Raw genomic sequence first — 20,923 nt, 5'->3', positions numbered from 1 at the left:
CAGCTCCCCTTCCCCCCATTCCACCATCCACTGTCCCCAGCAAGAACCTGCCAGGAGGGTGGCCCAATGGGGAGGTAGGAAATCCAGAAAGGGGGTGGGGGGTGGGAGATGGAGGGGCAGAGATGGGGAGGGGCCTGGGGGCAGAGGGGGGGGAAGGGAGGAGACAACGAAGTGTCAGAAGGTGAAGGAGCATTGGCCGGGCACGGTGGCTCAAGCCTGTAATCCCAGCACTTTGGGAGGCCGAGATGGGCGGATCACGAGGTCAGGAGATCGAGACCATCCTGGCTAACACGGTGAAACCCCGTCTCTACTAAGAAATACAAAAAATAGCCGGGCGAGGTGGCAGCGCCTGTAGTCCCAGCTACTCGGGAGGCTGAGGCCGGAGAATGGCGGGAACCCGGGAGGCGGAGCTTGCAGTGAGCTGAGATCCGGCCACTGCACTCCAGCCTGGGCTACAGAGCGAGACTCCGTCTCAAAAAAAAAAAAAAAAAAAAAAAAAAGAAGGTGAAGGAGCAAGGGATGGGAAGGGAGCCTGAGGGACAGAGGTGGGAGGGGAGGGGGAAGGGAGCAGAGCAGACCACGAGGGAGGTCCGGATCAAGGGAGGGAGAAGGAAGAGAGAGGAAGGGTGAGGGTGAGGCGTGTGGGGGCGGCTGCCTGTGTCAGCCAGGGAGCTGGTTTTGTTCTCCTGTTTCCTGTTTGCTATTTGCTGGGCTCCCCCTCCGTGCAAGAGCTGGACCCACCACCCCCACCCTGGCGGAAGCCAGATGGGAAGAGTGAGGCTGCCACGAGCTGAGTCAGGAGAGCTTAGGGGGAGAGCGGGAAAGGACTGCAGCCAGGGAGAGCAGGACACGCTATCTCCATCAGCACCCTCTCCCGCCCCACTTCCATCGCTAGAAAACTAAGGATTCCGTGTTGGGACCACTCCTGCCCTGGCCTGCCCTGTGACTCTGTCATACTCTCCAAAGGCCAGACCCTCCTAGACCAGCTGGAACCACCATCAAGCTGTCCCCAGCCATGTCAGACTCTGGGGCCCCAAGCGGAGGGCAATCAGATGTCTTCAGCTCCAAGTCTGGCCTGTCCTCCCAGCAAGCAGCCAGTAAGTCCTTCCAGCTGCCTAACTTGCGTTCCTCTTGCTGCTAGTCCAGTCCCTGGTTCTAAGGAAATGGAGTGACTCTCCCCTGTCATCCCCCATGGAGCCGCTGATGGCCAACAGGTACTGCTGTGTGCCCAGATCAAGAATCCACCTCCGCAGAATTCAAAACCGCTGAGGGTTCTGGGGCAGCAGGGAGGAGAGAAGTGGAGACGCAACATGGGTTTTCTGTATTCAGATTGCAGAGACCCTGGAAGGGATCAACCATATACAATGTCCATTTCCTGCCCTCTAACCTGGCAGGGCAGCAAGGCGCAACCAAGGAGGTAACAGATTCCTCCAACACAAACCACACACCTTTCCTTCCCCACCCCCACCACCTCCACACCCAGCTGCCTCTGTGGGGACTTCAGGGCGAGAGTGCACCCAGTGGGGCCTCAAAGGTTGTATGAAGCTTGAATAAATGATCCTCCAGGCCTGGGGAGCCTCTCTGCTCCCTCCCCCATTTCCTCTGGGAAAGGAATGTGGGGTGGGCCCTAGAGGGTGGTGGGGGAGGGGGCCCAGGGCTGGGAAATACCAGGCGTAGCTGAGATTCTATTCCAAGCCTTCCTGCCTAGCGTGAGTCCTCCCCCCACGCCCTGCCCAGCTTCCTCCCCCTGCATCAGAAATTACCCTGCTGAGCTGCCCCTCCCATCCCCCTCTAGTTTGACCAGCTTGCAAAATCCATTCAACCTCATCTTCCTGAGGGTCCCTGGTGAGGGGCTTGAAGGCTGCATCCCCAAAGGGAGGGCATCCAGTCTTCACTCCTTCCAAGAGATCATTGTCTTTTACTATTTGAAAGCACTTTCACTTGTTCTCATTTGACACTTACCCTAAGAATCAAATAACCAGAGATTTTTTTTTGACATCCGTTTTTCAGTTACAGAAACTGAGGCTTGGTTCAGGCGTGGTGAGTCACGCCTGCAATCTCAGCACTGGGAGGCCAAGGTGGGCAGATCGCTTGAGCCCAGGAGTTTGAGATCAGCCTGAGCAACGTGGTGAAACCCGATCTCTACAAAAAACACAGAAATTAGCCAGGTGTGGTGGCACGTGTCTGTAGTTTCAGCTACTCAGGAGGCTTAGGTGGGAGGATCACCTGAGCCTGGGAGGTGGAGGTTGCAATGAGCAGAGATCACACCATTGCACTCCAGCCAGGGAGACAGAGTGAGACCCTGTCCCTAAATAAATAAATAAGAATAAAATTTTTTTTTGAAACTGAGGCTCAAAGAGAACAAGTGACTAGTTCAAGGACTCATTTTTACTAAGCTGGGACCGGATCCCAGGGTTCTAACCACTTACCAGATCTTTTTCCATTACGCTCTTGTTTAATCACATCTTGAGTACCTGCTGTGCGCCAGGAGCTGAGACACCTTGGAGCGTCATGAGTATTGTCCCAGCTCCTAAAACCTTTAGGGATCCCCAAGTTCTAGACTGGCCAAAGCTGGCTGCCTTCACCCCCACCAAGGGAGACCCCCACAAACCAAGGGAGCCCTGCTTTCAGGTGCATGGGGCCTCTTCTCTCTGGGAGGTGACAGTTTTTTGAGGGTGGGGCCAGATACCTCCCAGGCTATCCCTCACAGGAGAGGGTGGTCTGGACTGGAGGAGTAGAAGCAACCAGGCACTGGGGAAGGGGAGGAGAGCGTCCTGAGTCCCAGGGGTCAGATAGGAGCAAGAAGGAAACTGACGTGTTGCAGGGCGTGTGGCTCAGGAAGTGAGAGAGGGGCTCAGGGTCGATTCTGCCTGCTTTTCCTTCCTCCAGCTTGCTCAGCGCTCTTCCCAGAATGTGGGCCCCAAACCGCCAGGTGACAAACAATGACCCCACCCCAAGATAGTCATCCAGCATGTTTGAAGTTCCATCTGGTCCTGTACCCAGTCGCACACCAACGAACGCAGACCCATGACCACTCCACAACCTCGCATACAGACGGGGCAAATCCCACCGCAGATCCGTGCATCCCAGGCATGCAGGCAATGCGATACCAACACATGCCCCAGTCACCCACGCCCGGGCCTCTGAACCCTGCTCCAGTCTCCTCAGTCAAGGGCGGCTGCCCCCTCGGGCCTCTTCCACCCTTTTGCCCTATTCAGATGCCTGGTTCCCAGCATTGCTTGGGTAGAGACTCCCGCCTGACAAGCCCCAGCAGGCCAAGTTGATGAGCCGGCCAAGCAAGCCTATGTCTCCCCAGCGCCCTTATTGTGCACATAACCCCCATCACCGGGAACCTGGGCACCCCGCACCGGTGCTATGTCTGGCCCACGGGTAGGGGGTGGTTCCCAGGGTCTCCCCAGACCCAGTGCTCTTCCCCTCTAGGGCCACCCTTGCCCGGGGTTGGGATGGACTGTGCTCCCTCTCCCTCAAACTAGGCCAGAGCCACGGAAGCCTGGGAAGGAAGATGAGGAAGCACTTGTCACTCCAGACATCCCATCACCATCAGGAAGGTGGGCTGAGATAATCCAAAAATCACAAAATCCTCAAATTCTGGCTGGGCATGATGACTCATGCCTATAATCCCAGCACTCTGGGAGGCCAAGGCAGGAGAATCGCTTGAGCCCAGGAGTTCAAGACCAGATTGGGCAACACGGTGAAACCCCGTCTCTACAAAAAACATAAAAATTAGCCAGGTGTAGTAGTGCATGCCTGTGGTCTCAACTACTGGGGAGGCTGAGGTGGGGAGGATCACCTGAGCCCAGGGAGGTCAAGGCTGCAATGTGAGACCCGGTCTCAAAAAAAAAAAAAAAAAAAGGCTGGGCAACTTGGCAAGACCCCATCTCTACAAAAAATTTAAAAATTAATTGGGGATGGTGGCGTGCACTTCTTTTTTTTTTTTTTTTTTTTTTTTTTTTTTTTTTTTTGAGACGGAGTCTCGCTCTGTCTCCCAGGCTGGAGTGCAGTGGCCGGATCTCGGCTCACTGCAAGCTCCGCCTCCCGGGTTCCCGCCATTCTCCTGCCTCAGCCTCCCGAGTAGCTGGGACTACAGGCGCCCGCCACCTCGCCCGGCTAGTTTTTTGTATTTTTTTTTTTAGTAGAGACGGGGTTTCACCGTGTTAGCCAGGATGGTCTCGATCTCCCGACCTCGTGATCCGCCCGTCTCGGCCTCCCAAAGTGCTGGGATTACAGGCTTGAGCCACCGCGCCCGGCCAGGTGGCGTGCACTTCTGTTCCCAGCTACTCAGGAGGCTAAGGTGGGAAGATCACTTGAGCCCACGAAGTCAAGGATTCAGTGAGCTGTGTTCACGCCACTGCACTCCAGCCTGGGTGACAGAGCAAGACCCTGTCTCAAAAAAAAAAAAAAAAAAAAAAAAAATCCCCAAGTTCTTTCAGTGGCAGCACAGCTCAGGGGCTGACACATGGGATCTGGAATCCTCTGGAAGCTGAGTCAGAGCCCCATCTCTACCACTTTCTAGCTGTGAGACTTTGGGCAAGTTACTTAACCTCCTTAAGTCTTGGTTCCTCATCAATAAAATGGGAATGACATGAATTTCCACCTCAAAGGCTGTTGGGAGGATTAAGTAAATTAAAGAAAGTCTTAGCACAGGCTCAGAGCACATAGTAGGGATTTAATAAATGCAGGCTGTTTTGACGGCTTTTTGGATAGTCATCACAGTCATACTCACATTCAGACATGCAGACAGCCATGTATACACAAAGACACAGTGACACATGCGGACACTCACAGACCCAGGCAAACTCATCCTTCCCGGCATCACCCCTACCTCCCACTGCCAGCCCCAGGTTCCTACAGGCTCCTGACGTGCCCCAGTTCCTCCCAAGCAAGGAGGATTCAGTAGGATCTCCCACTTCCTTGGCTGAACTTTGGCAAGCCCAGAGCACTACCTTGTGGGCCCTCTGGGAGTAGGGAAGGAATGGGTAACATGAGACCCCAGGATGGGGCCCCTCCCAGCAGGCAAGGAGCATGGCAAAAGTGCCAGGCTGGCAGGGTCTCCAGTGCCACAGGAGGGCCAGTTCACCCCTCAGGGACAACAGAGGAAGGGGAGACTAAAGAGGAGCCTCTTTCCTCTTGGTGGGAAATGAGCACTTACAGAAAAGGGTGCGTCTAGAGCCAGCCACAAAGTAAACACCAGGGCCATTGCCCAGGCAACAGCAGGCTGGCATGGGACAAGGCTTACCACAATCCCTCTGTACCCCCTGATTTACCCACTCAGCAGCCCCCTGCCTGTCTCTGGGGTCTCCATTCTGGTTTCTGGGCCTGTCTGCAGACTCCCCAAAGGGAATAAGCTGTGCCTCCTCCATCAGACTGTGTGCTTCTTGAAAACAAGGGATTTTTGCCCCACATCAGTCTAGGGTCTCCCAAAAGATATGGCCTGTGGCTTTCCCCTCAGATAGGAGGATGCTCAAGGGCCTGGCCTGAGTCTCCCTCTTAGACTGAGAGCTCCCCAAGGACAATGGCTGTTGGGTTTTCAGAGTGGATTTGCCCTCCTAGAGAGCTTTGTGCATAGTGGGCTCTCAAAAATTACTTCTTTTTTTTTTTTAGACAGTGTCTCTGTTGTCCAGGCTGGAGTGAAGTGGTGAGATCTTGGCTCACTGCAACCTTCACCTCCTGGGTTCAAGCGATTCTCCTGCCTCAGCCTCCCGAGTAGCTGGGATTACAGGAACGCGCCACCACACCCAGCTAAATTTTGTATTTTTGGTAGAGATGGGGTTTCACCATGTTGGCCAGGCTGATCTCGAACTCCTGACCTCAAGTGATCCACCCACCTCGGCCTCACAAAGTGCTGGAATTACAGGCGTGAGCCACCGTGCCCAGCTCAAAAATTATTTATTAATGGTTAGGATGTGGAGAAATTGGATTGCTGTGGGAATGTAAAATGGTGTGGCTGTGGCCAGGCACAGTGGCTCATACCTGTAATCCCAGTGTTTGGGAGGCCAGGAGTGCAAGATCAGCCTGGGAAACATATTGAAACCCCATCTTTATAAAAAACGCAAAATTGGCCAAGCGTGATGGTACACACTTGTAGTCCCAGCTACTTGGAAGGCTGAGGTGGGAGGATCCCTTGAACCCAGGAGTTGGAGGCTGCAGTGAGCTGTGATCACACTACTGCTCTTCAGCCTGGGCCACAGAGCAAGACTCCCTCTCTAAAAAAGTAATAAAAATAAAATAAAATTTAAAAATAAATAAATAAAATGGTGAAGTTGCTATGGAAATCAGGATGGCAGTTTCTCAAAAAATTAAACATAGACAGGAGGCTGAGGCAGGAGAGTCGCTTGAACCAGGGAGGCAGAGGTTGCAGCGAGCCAAGATCGTGCCATTGCACTCCAGCCTGGGCAACAAAAGGGAAACTCCATCTCAAAAAATAAAAAATAAAAAAATTAAACACAGAATTACCATATGATCCAGTAATTCCATTTCTGGGTATATATCCAAAACAACTGAAAACAGGGATGAGGGGATGTTTGTACACTCGTGTTCACAGCAGTGTTATTCACAACAGCCAAGAAATGGAAGCAACCCAAGTGTCCATCTACGGATGAACGGACAAACAAAATGAGGTATATCCACACAATGAAATCGTCTGTATTATTGTATTACATAGAATACATACATTACATGAACAATACATAATTGTATTATTTAGCCTTTTAAAATAAGTGAAGGCTGGGCGGGGTGGCTCACACCTGTAATCCCAGAACTTTGGGAGGCTGAGGCGGGAGGATTGCTTGAACCCAGGAGTTCAAGACCAGCCCAGGCAACATAGCGAAACCCCATCTCTACAAAAAAAAAAAAAAAAGCCATGTGTGGGGGCAAACACGTGTAGTCCCAGCTACTTGGGAGGCTGAGGTGGGAGGATGGCTTGAGCACAGGAGATGGAGGTTACAATGCACTGAAATTGCGCCACTACACCTCAGTCTGGGGGAGCCAGACCGTGTCTCAAATTTAAAAAAAAAAAAAAGAAATTTTGACACATGCTACAATGTGGATGAACCTTAAAGAGATTATGCTAAGTGAAATGAGCCAGACACAAAAGGACTAATACTGGCTGGGCTTGGTGGCTCACGTCTGTAATCCCAGCACCTGTATTCCCAGCACTTTGGGAGGCTGAGGTGAGAGAATCACTTGAGGTCACGAGTTCAGGGCCAGCCTGGACAACATGGTGAAACCCTGTCTCTACAAAAAAAAAAAAAAAAAAAAAAAAGGTAGCAGAAAGTGGTAGCATGCACCTATAGTCCCAGTTACTCAGGAAGCTGAGATGGGAGGTCTCAGCTTGAGCCCAGGGGGTCAAGGCTGCAGTGAGCCGTGATCATACCAGTGCACTCCAGCCTGGGTGACAAAGCAAGACCCTGTCTCAAAAAAAAAAAAAAAGGAATGAATGAATAAATATTATATTATTCCACTTACGGTGATAGTGGAATATCACCATTTATGGTGATAGCACAATAATATGGATGTACTTAATGCCACTTTACAGTTAAAAATTGTTAAAATTATACATTTTGTTGTATATATATATATTTTAAGATGGAGTTTTGCTCTTGTTGCTCAGGCTGGAGTGTGGAGTGCAATGGTGTGCTCTTGGCTCACTGCAACCTCCGCCTCGCGGGTTCAAGCAATTCTCCTACCTCAGCCTCCTGAGTAGCTGGGACTACAGGCGCGAGCCACCATGCCCGGCAATTTTTTTTTTTTTTTTTTTTTTGTATTTTTAGAAGAGACGGGGTTTCACTGTGTTAGCCAGGATGGTCTCAATCTCCTGATCTCATGATCTGCCCACCTCAGCCTCCCAAAGTGCTGGGATTACAGGCATGAGCCACAGCGCCCGGCTGTATTATATATATTTTATTTATATATATATATATATATATATATTTTTTTTTTTTTTTTTCTTGAGACAGATTCTTGCTCTGTTGCCCAGGCTGGAGTGCTATGGCATGATCTAGCTTACTGCAAGCTCTGCCTCTGGGTTCACGCCATTCTCCTGCCTCAGCCTCCCGAGTAGCTGGGACTACAGGTGCCCGCCACCACGCCCAGTCAATTTTTTGTATATTTTAGTAGAGACAGGGTTTCACTGTGTTAGCCACAATGGTCTTGATTTCCTGACCTTGTGATCCGTCCATCTCAGCCTCCCAAAGTGCTGGGATTACAGGAGTGAGCCACTGCACCTGGCCATTTTATAATTTTTTTAAAAAGGCCAAGTCAGAAATCAAACACACAAAAAAATAAAACATAAGGCCAGCCACAGTGGCTCAGGCCTGTAATCCCAGCATTTTGGAAGGCCAAGGCAGTTGGATCACCTGAGGTCAGAAGTTTGAGACCAGCCTGGCCAACATGGTGAAACCCCGTCTCTACTAAAAATACAAAAATTAGCCGGGCATGGTGTCAGGTGCCTGTAGTCCCAGCTACTCTGGAGGCTGAGGCAGGAGAATCACTTGAACCCAGGAGGTGGAGGTTGCAGTGAGCCGAGATCGCACCATTGCACTCCAGCCTGGACAACAAGAGCAAAATTCCATCTCAAAAAAAAAAAAAAAGTTGAAAGATGAAACAAATGAACAGGCTCTCCTTGGTGCCCAGGAGAAGGCTCTGCCCACAGAGGTTGCCCAGGAGCTGGACACCTCCTGCCTGGAAGACCTTTCCCTGCCATTCCTCGTCACTACGCCTCCTCAGAGTCTCTACTGTCATCTTTGGAGCCCTAGAGGTTCCTGAACAGGGGAAAAGCCCAGCCTGAACCTGGTACGCATCAGGTCCTTGGCGTTGATGGGGGCCTGCCATCCACAGAGGTTGCCATCCCCAGTCATGCACAAACTCTTCCAAGGCTGCCAGCAGGACCTTGGAAGTGTTTTCTTGTCAGAAACCTGACTCAGTGTGGGAGTCCTCAAACCCACCAAGCACACACATGCCCGTTCCAACGCGTCACACGCTCACACCCCCCTGTAGCATACACACAAGGGCATGCCCACAGAGACACGGCCGGGTCCTCGCAGGCACTCCTGGAAATGAGCCCGCACACTGGCACACTGAAGGATGATTATCTCGGCTGCTGGATAGGCAGGTCCCGTGGGCAGCAGAGCCCCCTGCTGGCCCAGTGCTGGCATGCCTCGTCTCCTTGACAACCCAGAGCGAGCAGAGGGGTCCTCATTCCCTCAACCTCGCTCCCCAGGCCCCTCAGCTCCAACCAGCCCTGGGATGTTCCCCTCCCCATCTCCTACAGAGGAGAAGAATCCCCTGCAGAAAGACAGGGCAACTGTGGAATCTCAGGGTCTCCCTTCGGTCAAGGAGAGCGGCCAGAGCCCCTTTTCAGACTAGACTGGAGCAGTCATTCCTAGAGGCAGTGAATGCCTGCAATGGCTCTTCTCTAAGGCCAGCAGATCCATCCCCCGGTCTCACACTGGACAGCACACTTCAGAGGAGACTAGGGGAGAGCTCTAGGTGTGACTCCGCCTGCCCCCGCCCCCCAGGAGTGCTTCCTGTTGTCTGACAGCCTGGGCAGAGGTAACAGGTGCACACATTGGTTTCCTTCAGGCAAGAGATGGGTCCCAGTCAAGCTGAGACCATGTCCCCTCCCAGGGCAGGTCTCAGCAGATTCCGAAAGTCTCCCCGGAGCACATGGGGCTCCCTGCAGGGAGAGGCTCTCAGCCCCACCCCTGAAACCACCCACCCCCTCACCCCAGCCCTGCCCATCCCTCCTGGGTTACCCCTACCTTCCCCTTCACACATGGGGCCCTGCCTATGAACTGAACCACTCCCTAATCCAGTCTGTGATGCCCAGAGGCAGCTGGACAGGTGGCAGGGACAGTGGCTCTGCAGGGACAAACAGCCTCCCCTGGGCCGCTGCCATGAGGGAGCCCCCTGGGCTGGGCTCTCTGGTCAGAAGAGGACAGATGGCATCATCCTCACTCCAGATCCTCCTCCCACCTCCCCCTGCCAGTCTGCCTGGCCCCACATTCGGGGACAGGATAACAGCCACACAGTCATGAGTGCTTGTTGAGTGCTTACTGTACTCCAGGCATGCTGCTGTTAAATGCACTAACTCATTTAACAGCAGAACAACCTCTGGAAATAAAGGTGGCACACAGCACCCACCACCTGGAACTCCTGGCTCTCCACTGGGTCGGGTGCTAGGCAGGGAATGCTGGGGTGACCTGCAGGGGCACTGAGGCGTGGGGACAGGGAGGCTGGTGAGAAAGTGACCACTGTCCCGGCATCAAGAAGGCTAACACAGAGTAAAGACCACACTTGCCATTGGTACTGGCCCTGACCCTTTTCTGGCTGTGTGACCTCAAGATCATCACTCAAGGTCACTCAGTTTTCCTTATTTCTTCAGCTATAAAATGAAGACAGGGATAGCAGCCTGACAAAGTGGCTGAGAACCAAGAATTAGGTGTTATGGCCCCAGCCCTCCATCCCCACATTGGAGCAGACTCTGCTTCCTAGATGTCTCCGGAGTCTGCTCACTTCATCACACCATTGCCCTGCTCTAAGTGGCGGTCACCTCTCTGGTATCTGACAGTCCAGATTGATTATTTTAATATTATGACCACCAGGCCTGTGGGACGCGCCTTGGTCCCCACACCCACCACGCCCTCTTCCTCTATGCTCTGGCCACCCTGGCCTCCTTCCAGCTCCTGTGAAGACCAGGCACCTTTCCAGCCACAGGTCCTTTGCACATGCTGCTTCTGGAATGCAACCCATGCCCTGATTCACTCCTACCCACCCTGTTGCTCTTAGCAAAAATGTCACTTCCCCAGGCACACCTCCTCTGGCCCCAGACCAGGTCAGTTACCTGTGCACCCTCTTGTCAGTGTCTGTTTATTTATGAGCTTATTTTGACCAACATCTCCCCACAGGGCTGTGGGTCCTGGAAGGCAAGGGCCATGTCTGCTTCGCTGGTGGTCAGATCCCTGGCTCCTGGCCCAGGGTGGGTGCTCTGCACACTGTTTCTGAATGTTGAGGAATGAATGAGCCTTTCCTCAGAGAGTTAGGGGTAACCAGAACCCTGTCCCCAGGAGGGGTCTAGTAGAGGCAGGGACTGCTTCAGATCTTTGTCTTTTTATATCCCCACCCCTTCCTCAGAGGGAACCAGATCCAGAAGTCGGGGGTGCTGGAATAAGGAAGAAAGGGGGGCCGGGCGCGGTGGCTCATGCCTGTAATCACAGAACTTGGGGAGACAGAGGCAGGAGGATCCCTCGAGCCCAGGAGTTTGAGACCAGCCTGGTCAACATGGTAAGACCCCATCTCCACAAAAATAAAAATAAAAATTAGCCAGGCGCCATGGGGCACGCCTGTAGTCCCAGCTACTTGGGAGGCTGAGGTGGGAGGATTGCTTGAGCCAAGAGTTCAAGGCTGCAGTGAGCCATGATTGTGCCACTGTACTCCAGCCTGGGCGATGGAGCCAGATCCAAGCTCAAAAAAAAGGAGTGGGGGAGAAAGGGGTGGGGAGAAAAGAGGGAGCTGCTTCAATCCTCTTTGCAGCTCTGTGCCCTCACCCCAGCTGGCCACACTCCAGCCACGAGCCCTCCTCGTGGGTTCTGCAATGTGCCACACCCTTGTCCTGAGACTCAGGGCCTGCTCCCTGCATCCAAGTTCCCCTCTCCCTGGACTATAATACAGTGCCTGCCTGCCCCCTCCCCATCCCCTTTTTCCCTTGACTCAACCCTTACCCTCCAGGTCTTGACTTTCTGAAATGCTTGTCTAACTTAGCAAGCTAAGGAATCTGTCATGGTGCCACAGCTAATGTCAGCTCGGGAATGAAAATACGGGCAGAGCCCAGACTCAGCCACCTCATTATGCACCTCATTACCACCGGTTTCTCCCTCCAGGCCCCACCCTCTCTGGGGCCTCAGTTTCCCTATGTGGGCTCTTCCATGACAAGGGACTTGGATATCTGTAGATTTCAGGAAGATTGGTTGAGAGGAGGGAGGAGGGGAAGGGGAAAAAAGAGAAGAGGGGAGGGAGGGGAAGACAACAGAGGGGCCTCGGGCCAGCCAGACATGAGAAACGTCAAGTATGTGAAGTATGCCAGCCCTGAGCTATGAATAGTGCAGCAGGCTGGCAGCCCAGGTGGGCCTTTCTGCCCTTCCCATGGGAGCTCTGCACAGGGGGCCTGAAATGGGGAATGGGGCATGAGCTGAGGAGGCACACTTGGGGACAGAGCAAGGGGTGTTGTCACGCAAATGAGATGCAAATACACAGCAGCAGGCAGGTCTGATTGGTGGATCCCTGTGGGGCTGGGAGCATAGGCTGAATGGTCACTCAGCAAAAGGCAGTGAGTGCCCAGCCTGCAGCACAACCCAGGGCCTCTGCCCATCCGCACTGCAGCCCTGGCAGCTGCATTTCCCAGGCTTGGAGGTCCCTTCTGGTCACCAGTGGCCAAAATCCTACTGATGCTGTGTAGCCTCTGGAGGCCTCTAAAGGTCGTGGTAAGGCTCTGCCTGCCCCAGACACCATCCCTGACCACCCCGGAACCAGGTCAGCCTCTCCTCCTTGGAGCTCCCAGGTCTGACAGACAGCTGAGCACCTGGAAATTACAACATCCCCAGTCCCGGCCTCTAGATCCCTCTCCTCATCAGTGATCCCGGCGGGACACACACTGGGCTTAGGGGCTGGAGGCCCAGTTCATGGCCCCCGTCCTGCCCCTTGTGTGCCCCCAAAGAAAGCAGTCACCTTCAGAGCCGATTCCTCTTTCGTTCATTCTAGGACTGTTCACTGGGTACCACCAACGGCCTGGCACTGGGCTGGGGGGGGCAGTGACACAAGGGAAGATGAGTCAGAGGCCAGGTTTCGGGTCCCAACTGCATGACCTTGGTCAAGTCCTTTCCCTCTCCATGCCTCAGTCTCCTCAGCTGTAAACTGGGTCCTGGAGAGGACTCAACGTTGAGTGTCTGGCATGTAGAAGTTGCTTAACAAATCAGTTCCGTAGTCCGAGGATTTTCAAAAATTAACAAAAGCAGTCCCTGATTTTATAAAACCAAAGAGACAGACATGCAACAAATGAAGGTGCTATAGGGCATAGTGTCTAAAAGTTCCTAAGCAGAACCTGGGCACAGTGGCTCATGCCTGTAATCCCAGCACTTTAGGAGGCCGAGGTCGGAGGAGCACTTGAAGCCAGGGGTTAGGGACGAGCTTGGCCAACATGGTGAAACCTTTCTCTACCAAAAACACAAAAAGTGGCCAGATGCAGTGGCGTGTGCCTATAGTCCCAGGTACTCAAGAGGCTGAGGCAGGAGAATTGCTTGAACCCGGGAGGAAGAGGTTGCAGTGAGCAGAGATCGTGGCACCGCACTCCAGACTGGGCGACAGAGCAAGACTCGGTCTCAAAAAAAAAAAGTTCCTAAGCAGGATTCAGAGGAAGCTGGTTTGAATCCTGACTCAGGCCCACTTCCTATCTGTATGTCACTGGACAAGTTACCAACCTCCCGGAGCTTCTGTTTCCACAGATATTAAATAGAGATAATCCATCGCCCGTGGGATTGTTGTACAGATTAAAGAGACGGTGTGTGCAAAGTGCTCAGCACAGCAGTGTCTGGCTCTGAGGGCTGCAATACATGTTTGCTATAACCAATACTCCCATTGTTATTATTATTGGTGGACAATGCAGTGCCCAGTGCTGTGGGAACACTCAGTTCATCAGTCAGCAGCGTTCTAACAGGGCCTGGCCTAGAGGCTGGATATAGAGCAGTGAACGAGACAAAGTCCCTATCCTCGCGGGGCACAAGGTCTAGTGCGCAGAGGAGGAAGTCATGATATATTTGAGTGGTGGAGGGAGGTTTTACAGAAGATATTTGAATTGGGCATTGAAAGAGGAACAGGAGTTGGAGAAATGGAAAAGGCAGAGAAGGCCCTTCTAGACAAGGGAAAGAGACGGCACAGCAAGTTTCTGGAAAGGGGGAGAGGGTGACATATTCTCATTCTTTCTTGTTTTTTTTTAGACAGAGTCTCACTCTGTCGCCCAGGCTGGAGTGCTGTGGTGCAATCTCGGCTCACTGCAACCTCCACCTCCCAGGTTCAAGCGATTCTCCTGCTTCAGCCTCCCAAGTAGCTGGGATTTACAGGCACCTGCCACTACGCCCAGGTAATTTTTGTATTTTTATTTTTATATTTATTTATTTTGACACGGAGTTTCGCTCTTGTTGCCCAGGCTGGGGTGCAAAAGTGCGATCTCGGCTCACTGCAACCTCTGCCTCCCAGGTTCAAGCGATTCTCCTGCCTCAGCCTTCCTGAGTAGCTGGGATTACAGCTACTGTGGTGGTATGAGCCAACACTCCTGGCTAATTTTGTATTTTTAGTAGAGACGGAGTTTCTCCATGTTGGTCAGGCTGGTCTCGAACTCCCGACCTCAGATGATCCACCAGTCTCAGCCTCCCAAAGTGCTGGGATTACAGGCGTGAGCCACCGTGCCCAGCCAACATATTCCACTCTTATCCTGCCCTTCCAACTGTACCTCCAGTTTCATCTCCCATCTTCTTTCACCTGGTCTGCTGCCTCCACTGCCCCAGACCCTTGTGTGGCTCCGAAGTAGCTATGGGAGCAAGTCAGGATCCTAGCATGGCATGAGGGATATGCCCTGATGGGGGAGGGAAGGAGCGGGATCTGGTCTCATTGGCCTTGCCAACCTGACCTCCTCCCTGTACTCTGAGCCTTGTACTCATCAATCTCTTAAGAGGCCAGGCTGGTTCATGCCTCCTTGCCTGAGGTAATGTTGGGTCCCTCTGCCTGGTATGCCCTTCTCTCTCTTCTCCTCCATCCCTTTCTTGTCCCAGCAAACATTTTTTTTTTCTTTGAGACGGAGTCTCACTCTGTCTCCAGGCTGGAGTGCGGTGGCGCAATCTTGGCTCACTGCAACCTTCACCTCCCGGGTTTAAGTGATTCTCCTGACTCAGCCCCCCGAGTAGCTGGGACTACAGGCACATGCCACCACGCCCAGCTAATTTTTGTATTTTTAGTAGAGATGGGGTTTCACCATGTTGGCCAGGATGGTCTCGATCTCTTGACCTCGTGATTTGCCTGCCTTGGCCTCTCAAAGTGCTGGGATTACAGGCGTGAGCCACTGTGCCCAGCCCCAGCAAATATCTTTCAAGCTTTGGTAAGCCTCATCTCCCCACAGTGAAGCCTTCCCCTGAGAGCTGGAGCATCTTTGGAGGAGGCAGGGGCTCAGCCATTTCATTGACAGAACCCTGGGGTCCCCCACGCCACTCACGAGCAAACCCAGACTCCACACTGAATCACAGAAGACACAGAGAAGCAGAACTTAATCTACATCTCTCTGCACCCACCACCCATTACATCTGTCCTCCCCACCCCTTCGTTATGCCAACCTTTGCTTGGATTTCAGGGCTCAGCTGTGGGGAAGAGGGTCTACCTTCCCTGGGTGAGGGGTGTCCTCCCAGCTCTTTGTTGTCAGAGAATATAGCAGTCACAACAATGGCAGACCTAGGATTCTGAAAGACCCAGCTTTAATTTTTTGGGGAGGGTGAGGGTGGATAGGGTCTTGCTCTGTTACCCAGGCTGGAGTACAGCGGTTCTATTATAGCTCACTGTAGCCTCGAACTCCTGAGCTCAAGCAATCTTCCCAACTCAGCCTCCCAAGTAGCTGGGACTACAGGTGTGCACCACCACACCTGGCTAATTTTTTAGAGACAGGGTCTTGCTATGTTGCCAATGTTGGTCTCAAATTCTTGACCTCTGGCTCATGCCTGTAATCCCAACACTTTGGGAAACCAAGGCAGGAGGATCACTTGAGCTCAGGAGTTCAAGACCAGCCTAGGCAACATACGGAGACCCCCACCGCTACAAAAAAATTAGCCAAGCATGGTAGCGTGTGCCTGATTGTGCCACTGCACTTCAGCCTGGGTGACAGAGCAAAACCCTCTCTCTCAAAAAAAAAAAAAAAAAAAAATCCTAGCTTCAAGCAATCCTCCTGTCGAAGCCTCCCAAGTCTCTGGGATTACAGGTGTGAGCCACCGTGCCTGGCCCAGCTTGAAATTTGATGCTTGGTGACCTTGAGTGAAGTTATTTGCCCACTCCAGGTCTCAGTTGTTGCATCTGTAATTATACATCCCCCTTATGACGGCACTTGAAAAATTGATCAAAAAGGATTTCACTATAGAATCCTCAGGTTAATGATAGATTTGGAAACAGGAGATGAAAGAAAGGAGATTAATCATATCACCAACTGGTTTTTAACCAATCCCTATGGCAATTCTACCCAGCTTCCGGCCTCCAGCTTTAAACTCCTGTTAACGCCTTTGTGACCACATTCACTCTCCAGTGATTACCATGGTGAAGACACTAGCTTGTGTAGGCTGCAGGTCCGTCTCCCCAGTCAGACTGGGCCATTTTTACATTAATATTTTTGGCAGGGGGCCCCTGAGGGGTGTTCGGTACTGGTAGATCGGGTGGATGCAAATCTTAGAACTCATGGTTATACAATCTTTGTGGAGACTTTTTGTCTGGCGGTAGGAAAAGCAGACAAGGAGGCCCTTGAGGGCAGGGTTGTGTCTCATTCATCCAGGTCCCAAGAGAAAGCCTGGAACGCAGAGAGCAAGCAAGCACCAATCACCACTGACAGTGGGTTCCATTCGGCTCCGGCCCAATGCTGGACTTTCCCGAGCCCTGGGCCTCCCATGCTGGGGTCAGGTCGTTCTCCTGCCCCAGGCTGAAATTAGGGAGACAGCAGGAGGGGCGCTCTCTGCAAGCCAGGCCTGGGAATATCCTCAGCATCCCCAGACCACACACCCCATCTCTCAGATAAGGCTTTCCCTAGCACTGGGGGTACCTAGGCCTCTAGGCCACTGGAGAAGACAAAAGTCCCAGTGCGGAAGGAAGAGGAGCTGTTTCTCTCTCACTTTGGCAACCCCGGCCTGGTTGTGTGGTCCCCATTTTCTGCCTCCTACCCTCCCCTCTTGCAAACATCCCCCCTGCCCACCGCACCATCTCCTGGGCTCTGGACCCAACCTCAGTTGTCCCCCTCGCCTTCCTTGAAACATCTAGGTGCTGTGTGGGAGGAGCACAGTGCCAAGGCTTCATTAGAGCTAATGACGTTCAGCTCTGCGATGCCACTGCAAGATACAGTGCGCAGACAGCCTCCATCGCAGCCTGGGGCCTCCGCCCCCTCCTCCGCCTCTCTTGGGGAGGAGCCCAGGGCCACACCTCCAGAAGAGGAAAGGAAGATTTATAAGAATCTTCCCAGGCCAGGCGCAGTGGCTCATGCCTGTAATCCCAACACTCTGGGAGGCTGAGGCAGGCAGATCACCTGAGGTCAGGAGTTCAAGACCAGCCTGACCAACATGGCGAAAGCCCATCTCTACTAAAAGTGGGTGCCTGTCATCCCAACTACTCAGGAGGCAGAGGCAGGAGAATCGCTTGAACCTGGGAGAGGTTGCAGTGAGCCGAGATCGTGCCATTGCACTGCAGTCTGGGTGACAGAGCGAGACTCTGTCTCAAAAACAACAACAACAAAAATCTTCCCTAGTACAGAGAGTGCCTGGAGGCCAAAGAGAGATCGGGTTCCGGGGCAAGAAGTAGAAACAGCATCAGAGCGGGGGCAAGATTCTCCCTTGGGCCGCGAAAGGCTCCCCTGTGCATTGCTCAGTCCAAAAGCCTGGGGTCCCTCTTTCTACTAGGATCTTGGGAACTCACCAGCAGGAATCATTCCTTCCTCTCCTTTTTTTCATGGAATCACCGCAGGTCAGACCTGAAGGAACTCTGGGCACTTCTCTACAACCCTCTTATGACAACTCAACAACCCGAGGCCCCTTCCTCCTCCCACCTGGCATGCATCCTCTCAAGCGATCCTCCTGCCTCAGCCTCCCGAGTAGCTGGGACTACAGGCGTGAACCACCATAGTCCCTACAGTCCTAACCGCACAGGGCTGGCTTCCTTCCACTCTTGCTGGTCCTTTCTTCTGTGCTCTATCCCCTTGGACTGTCCTTTCTTTAGGCCTCAGTTTCCCTATGAGGCAAATGGAGAGACAGGGAAGGAGGGTGGCCTCTGATATTCCTCCAGCTGAAACAAAGGAAGACGTCCCCTCTCTGGATAGCTTTCCTCCTCCTTCCATCCCTTTTCGGGAACAATACAGAGTTCCTCCACTTTGAGCATAAGGGAGACTCTACGGGGGACCCTCTCCCTCCAGCCTTTGGGGACTCTCAGGATCAGGAAAAGCTCTAGATTGCCCAGGTCCCCACCTCTCCCTCCTCCCAAGAGCTCTGAGTCTGGCGCCCACACCCGATTCTTTCCAAGCTCTCACACTTTTGGGAAAATCAGAAAGGAAGAAGCAGCTGTTGATGCAGGAAAACAGAGCCAGACAGAAGTCAGATTGGAGACAGAAACACTCTCGGGCCAGAATGAACTCGGCCCCTCCCTAGGTGGACCCCAACTTGGGGCTAAGGCCCCTTGAGTGGTTATCCTCCCACATGGCTCCCATGCGGTCCCGCAGCCCACCACATTCCTCCGGCCCACACACCTCCCACCAGCTTCCCCACCCCGAGAGGCCAAGGCAGGTCTGTTTCTGTCCCTCAGGCCTCAGCCTGTGGGTCTCAGTCATCCCCATGTCCCGCCCCACGCTGTCTCTCCTCCCAGGGATTCAGGCTGAGCTTTGAAAGGGTCACTGCAAAGAGGACCTGCCTGCCGAGGGCCTAGCCAGACCCAGGGCCAACTCCTCGGCCAGATTCCTGGCGGCTGGGGACAAAGGCCCCACTGTTCCCCGACCCCCGGACGCCCCCAAACGCACTGGGCATAAGAAGTCTTTCTTTCCGCAGTTCCGCTCCTTACGGGCCCGGGCTCCTTGCCACCGGGAGTAGCCCTGGCTCCTCCTCCAGGAGAAGCTGGGGGGTTGGCAGGACAGGGAATTACCAGTTTCCCCACCGCCACCACCATACACCCAAACCCCTTGGGCACCCAGAATGATGAAACCCAGCTGGGTGCGGTGGCTCAAGCTGGTAATCCCAGCACTTCGGGAGGCTGAGGCAGGCGGATCACCTGAGGTCAGGAGTTTGAGACCAGCCTGGCCAACATGCTGAAACCTTGTCTCTACAAAAATAAAAACATTAGCCAGGCATGGTGGTGCACCTGTAATCCCAGCTACTCAGGAGGCTGAGGCACAAGGATGATGACCAAACCCTGGGGCCAACTTTAGGACCAGTGTCCCAGGACCCTCTCTGTTCCTTAGCCACCAAGCCCTTCCTGGGCCTAGAATACAATCCCACCTTTTCCCACCTATCAGAACCATACCCACCCTTGCAGTCCTCCTCCAGGCAGCCTCTCAGGACTACCTATCCTCTGAAGAGCCTCACAGTCCCAGCCATAGCAGCCAACCCCTGACGTTCCCAGAGGCTGGGGACATCTCTGCCTGCTCTCCCCAGTGCCTCACAGTAGGAAGTAGGATTCACCTGCTCCTCTAATTTCCTATCATATAGTGCTGATGCCAAAGCAGGGCCCGGAAAGTTTCCTGTGCCAAGGCTTTCCTGAATTCTCTCTAGTGCATATCATTCTCCAGCCTGTGCTTGCCTGGACCTCATTGCACCTCCAGTGATGGGGGCCTCATTACCTCCAGAGGCAGATCACTTTCTCTTTAGATTACTCTGACCGTAAAGGTCAGTACTTTTTACTGAGCCAAAAGTGCATTGTTCTCCTTTCTATCCATTGATTGTTTTTTTAATAATAGTTGCTACCAATAATTGAGATGACTAAATCTCAGCCACTTTACCAATATTACCTCATTTAGCCCTCTCCATAATTTTGAGGGATTATTTCAGGGATAAGAAAACCAGCCAGGTGTGGTGGCTGACACCTGTAATCCCTACACTTTGGGAGGCCAAAGTGCAGGGATTGCTTGAGTCCAGGAGTTTGAGACCAGTCTGGGCAACATGGCAAAACCCTGTCTCTATAAAAAATACAAAAATAGAAAACTTAGCTGGGCATGGTGGCATGCACCTGTAGTCTCAACTACTCAGGAGGCTGAGGAGGGAGGCTCACTTGATCCCAGGAGTTCAAGGCTGTAGTGCACCAAGCTCACACCACTGCACTCCAGCCTGAGCAACAGAATGAGACCCTGCCTCAAAAGAATAAAAGAAAACCGAGGCTAAAACAATGAAGCAACTTGACCAAAGGCACACAGTGAACAAGGAGTACATCTAAAATTTGGATCTCAGCAGGCTGAAGGCAGGCAAAGCCCATACACTCTACCTGAGGATGCTCCTGCCTCCCAACGAACTGAGGGTCATGTCAGGCTCAGGCCTCATAGCTCCAATGATTGGCCTGTCTAGATTAAACGGTGGACCATATCTCCCTCGGGGTCCTCTTTTTTTCTAGCCAGCTCCTCTCCTTTTTCAGTAGATGAGGTGTGGCCTGCAGATAGTGACTAACTAGTTCCTTTTAATTTTTTTTTTGAAATGGAGTCTTGCTCTGTTGCCCAGGCTGGAGTGCAGTGGTGCGATTTCAGCTCACTGAAACCTCCACCTCCCGGGTTCACGCCATTCTCCTGCCTCAGCCTCCCAAGTAGCTGGGACCACAGGCGCCCGCCACCACACCTGGCTGATTTTTTTTTTTTTTTTTTTTTTTTGAGACGGAGTCTTGCTCTGTTGCCCAGGCTGGAGTGCAGTGGTGCGATCTCAGCTCACTGCAAGCTCCGCCTCCCAGGTTTACGCCATTCTCCTGCCTCAGCCTCCTGAGTAGCTGGGACTGCAGGCGCCTGCCACCTCGCCCGGCTAGTTTTTTTGTATTTTTTAGTAGAGACGGGGTTTCACAGGGTTAGCCAGGATGGTCTCGATCTCCTGACCTTGTGATCCGCCCGTCTCGGCCTCCCAAAGTGCTGGGATTACAGGCTTGAGCCAATGCGCCCGGCCTGATT

The 20,923-nt window shown here is 52.9% G+C and overlaps 1 protein-coding gene across 12 annotated transcripts in view; it reads right to left on the bottom strand.

The window, feature by feature from the left end:
* Positions 1-20,923, bottom strand: part of ARHGAP23 (Rho GTPase activating protein 23) — a 95,618-nt gene that overhangs the window by 59,102 nt on the left and 15,593 nt on the right. For 2 of the 12 annotated variants that reach the window (XM_065531443.2, XM_065531442.2), the window contains exon 2: positions 1,963-2,142. The exons of the other annotated variants lie outside the window; for them this stretch is intronic. The gene's annotated coding sequence lies outside the window, so the exon portion shown is untranslated. The remainder of the gene's footprint in view (positions 1-1,962; positions 2,143-20,923) is intronic. 12 annotated transcript variants of the gene reach the window in all.

The sequence above is a fragment of the Macaca fascicularis genome, chromosome 16 (assembly GCF_037993035.2).
Source record: "Macaca fascicularis isolate 582-1 chromosome 16, T2T-MFA8v1.1".
Taxonomy (NCBI): domain Eukaryota; kingdom Metazoa; phylum Chordata; class Mammalia; order Primates; family Cercopithecidae; genus Macaca; species Macaca fascicularis.
Note: the sequence above shows the minus strand (reverse complement) of the source record. Positions and strands in the feature narration are given on the sequence as shown.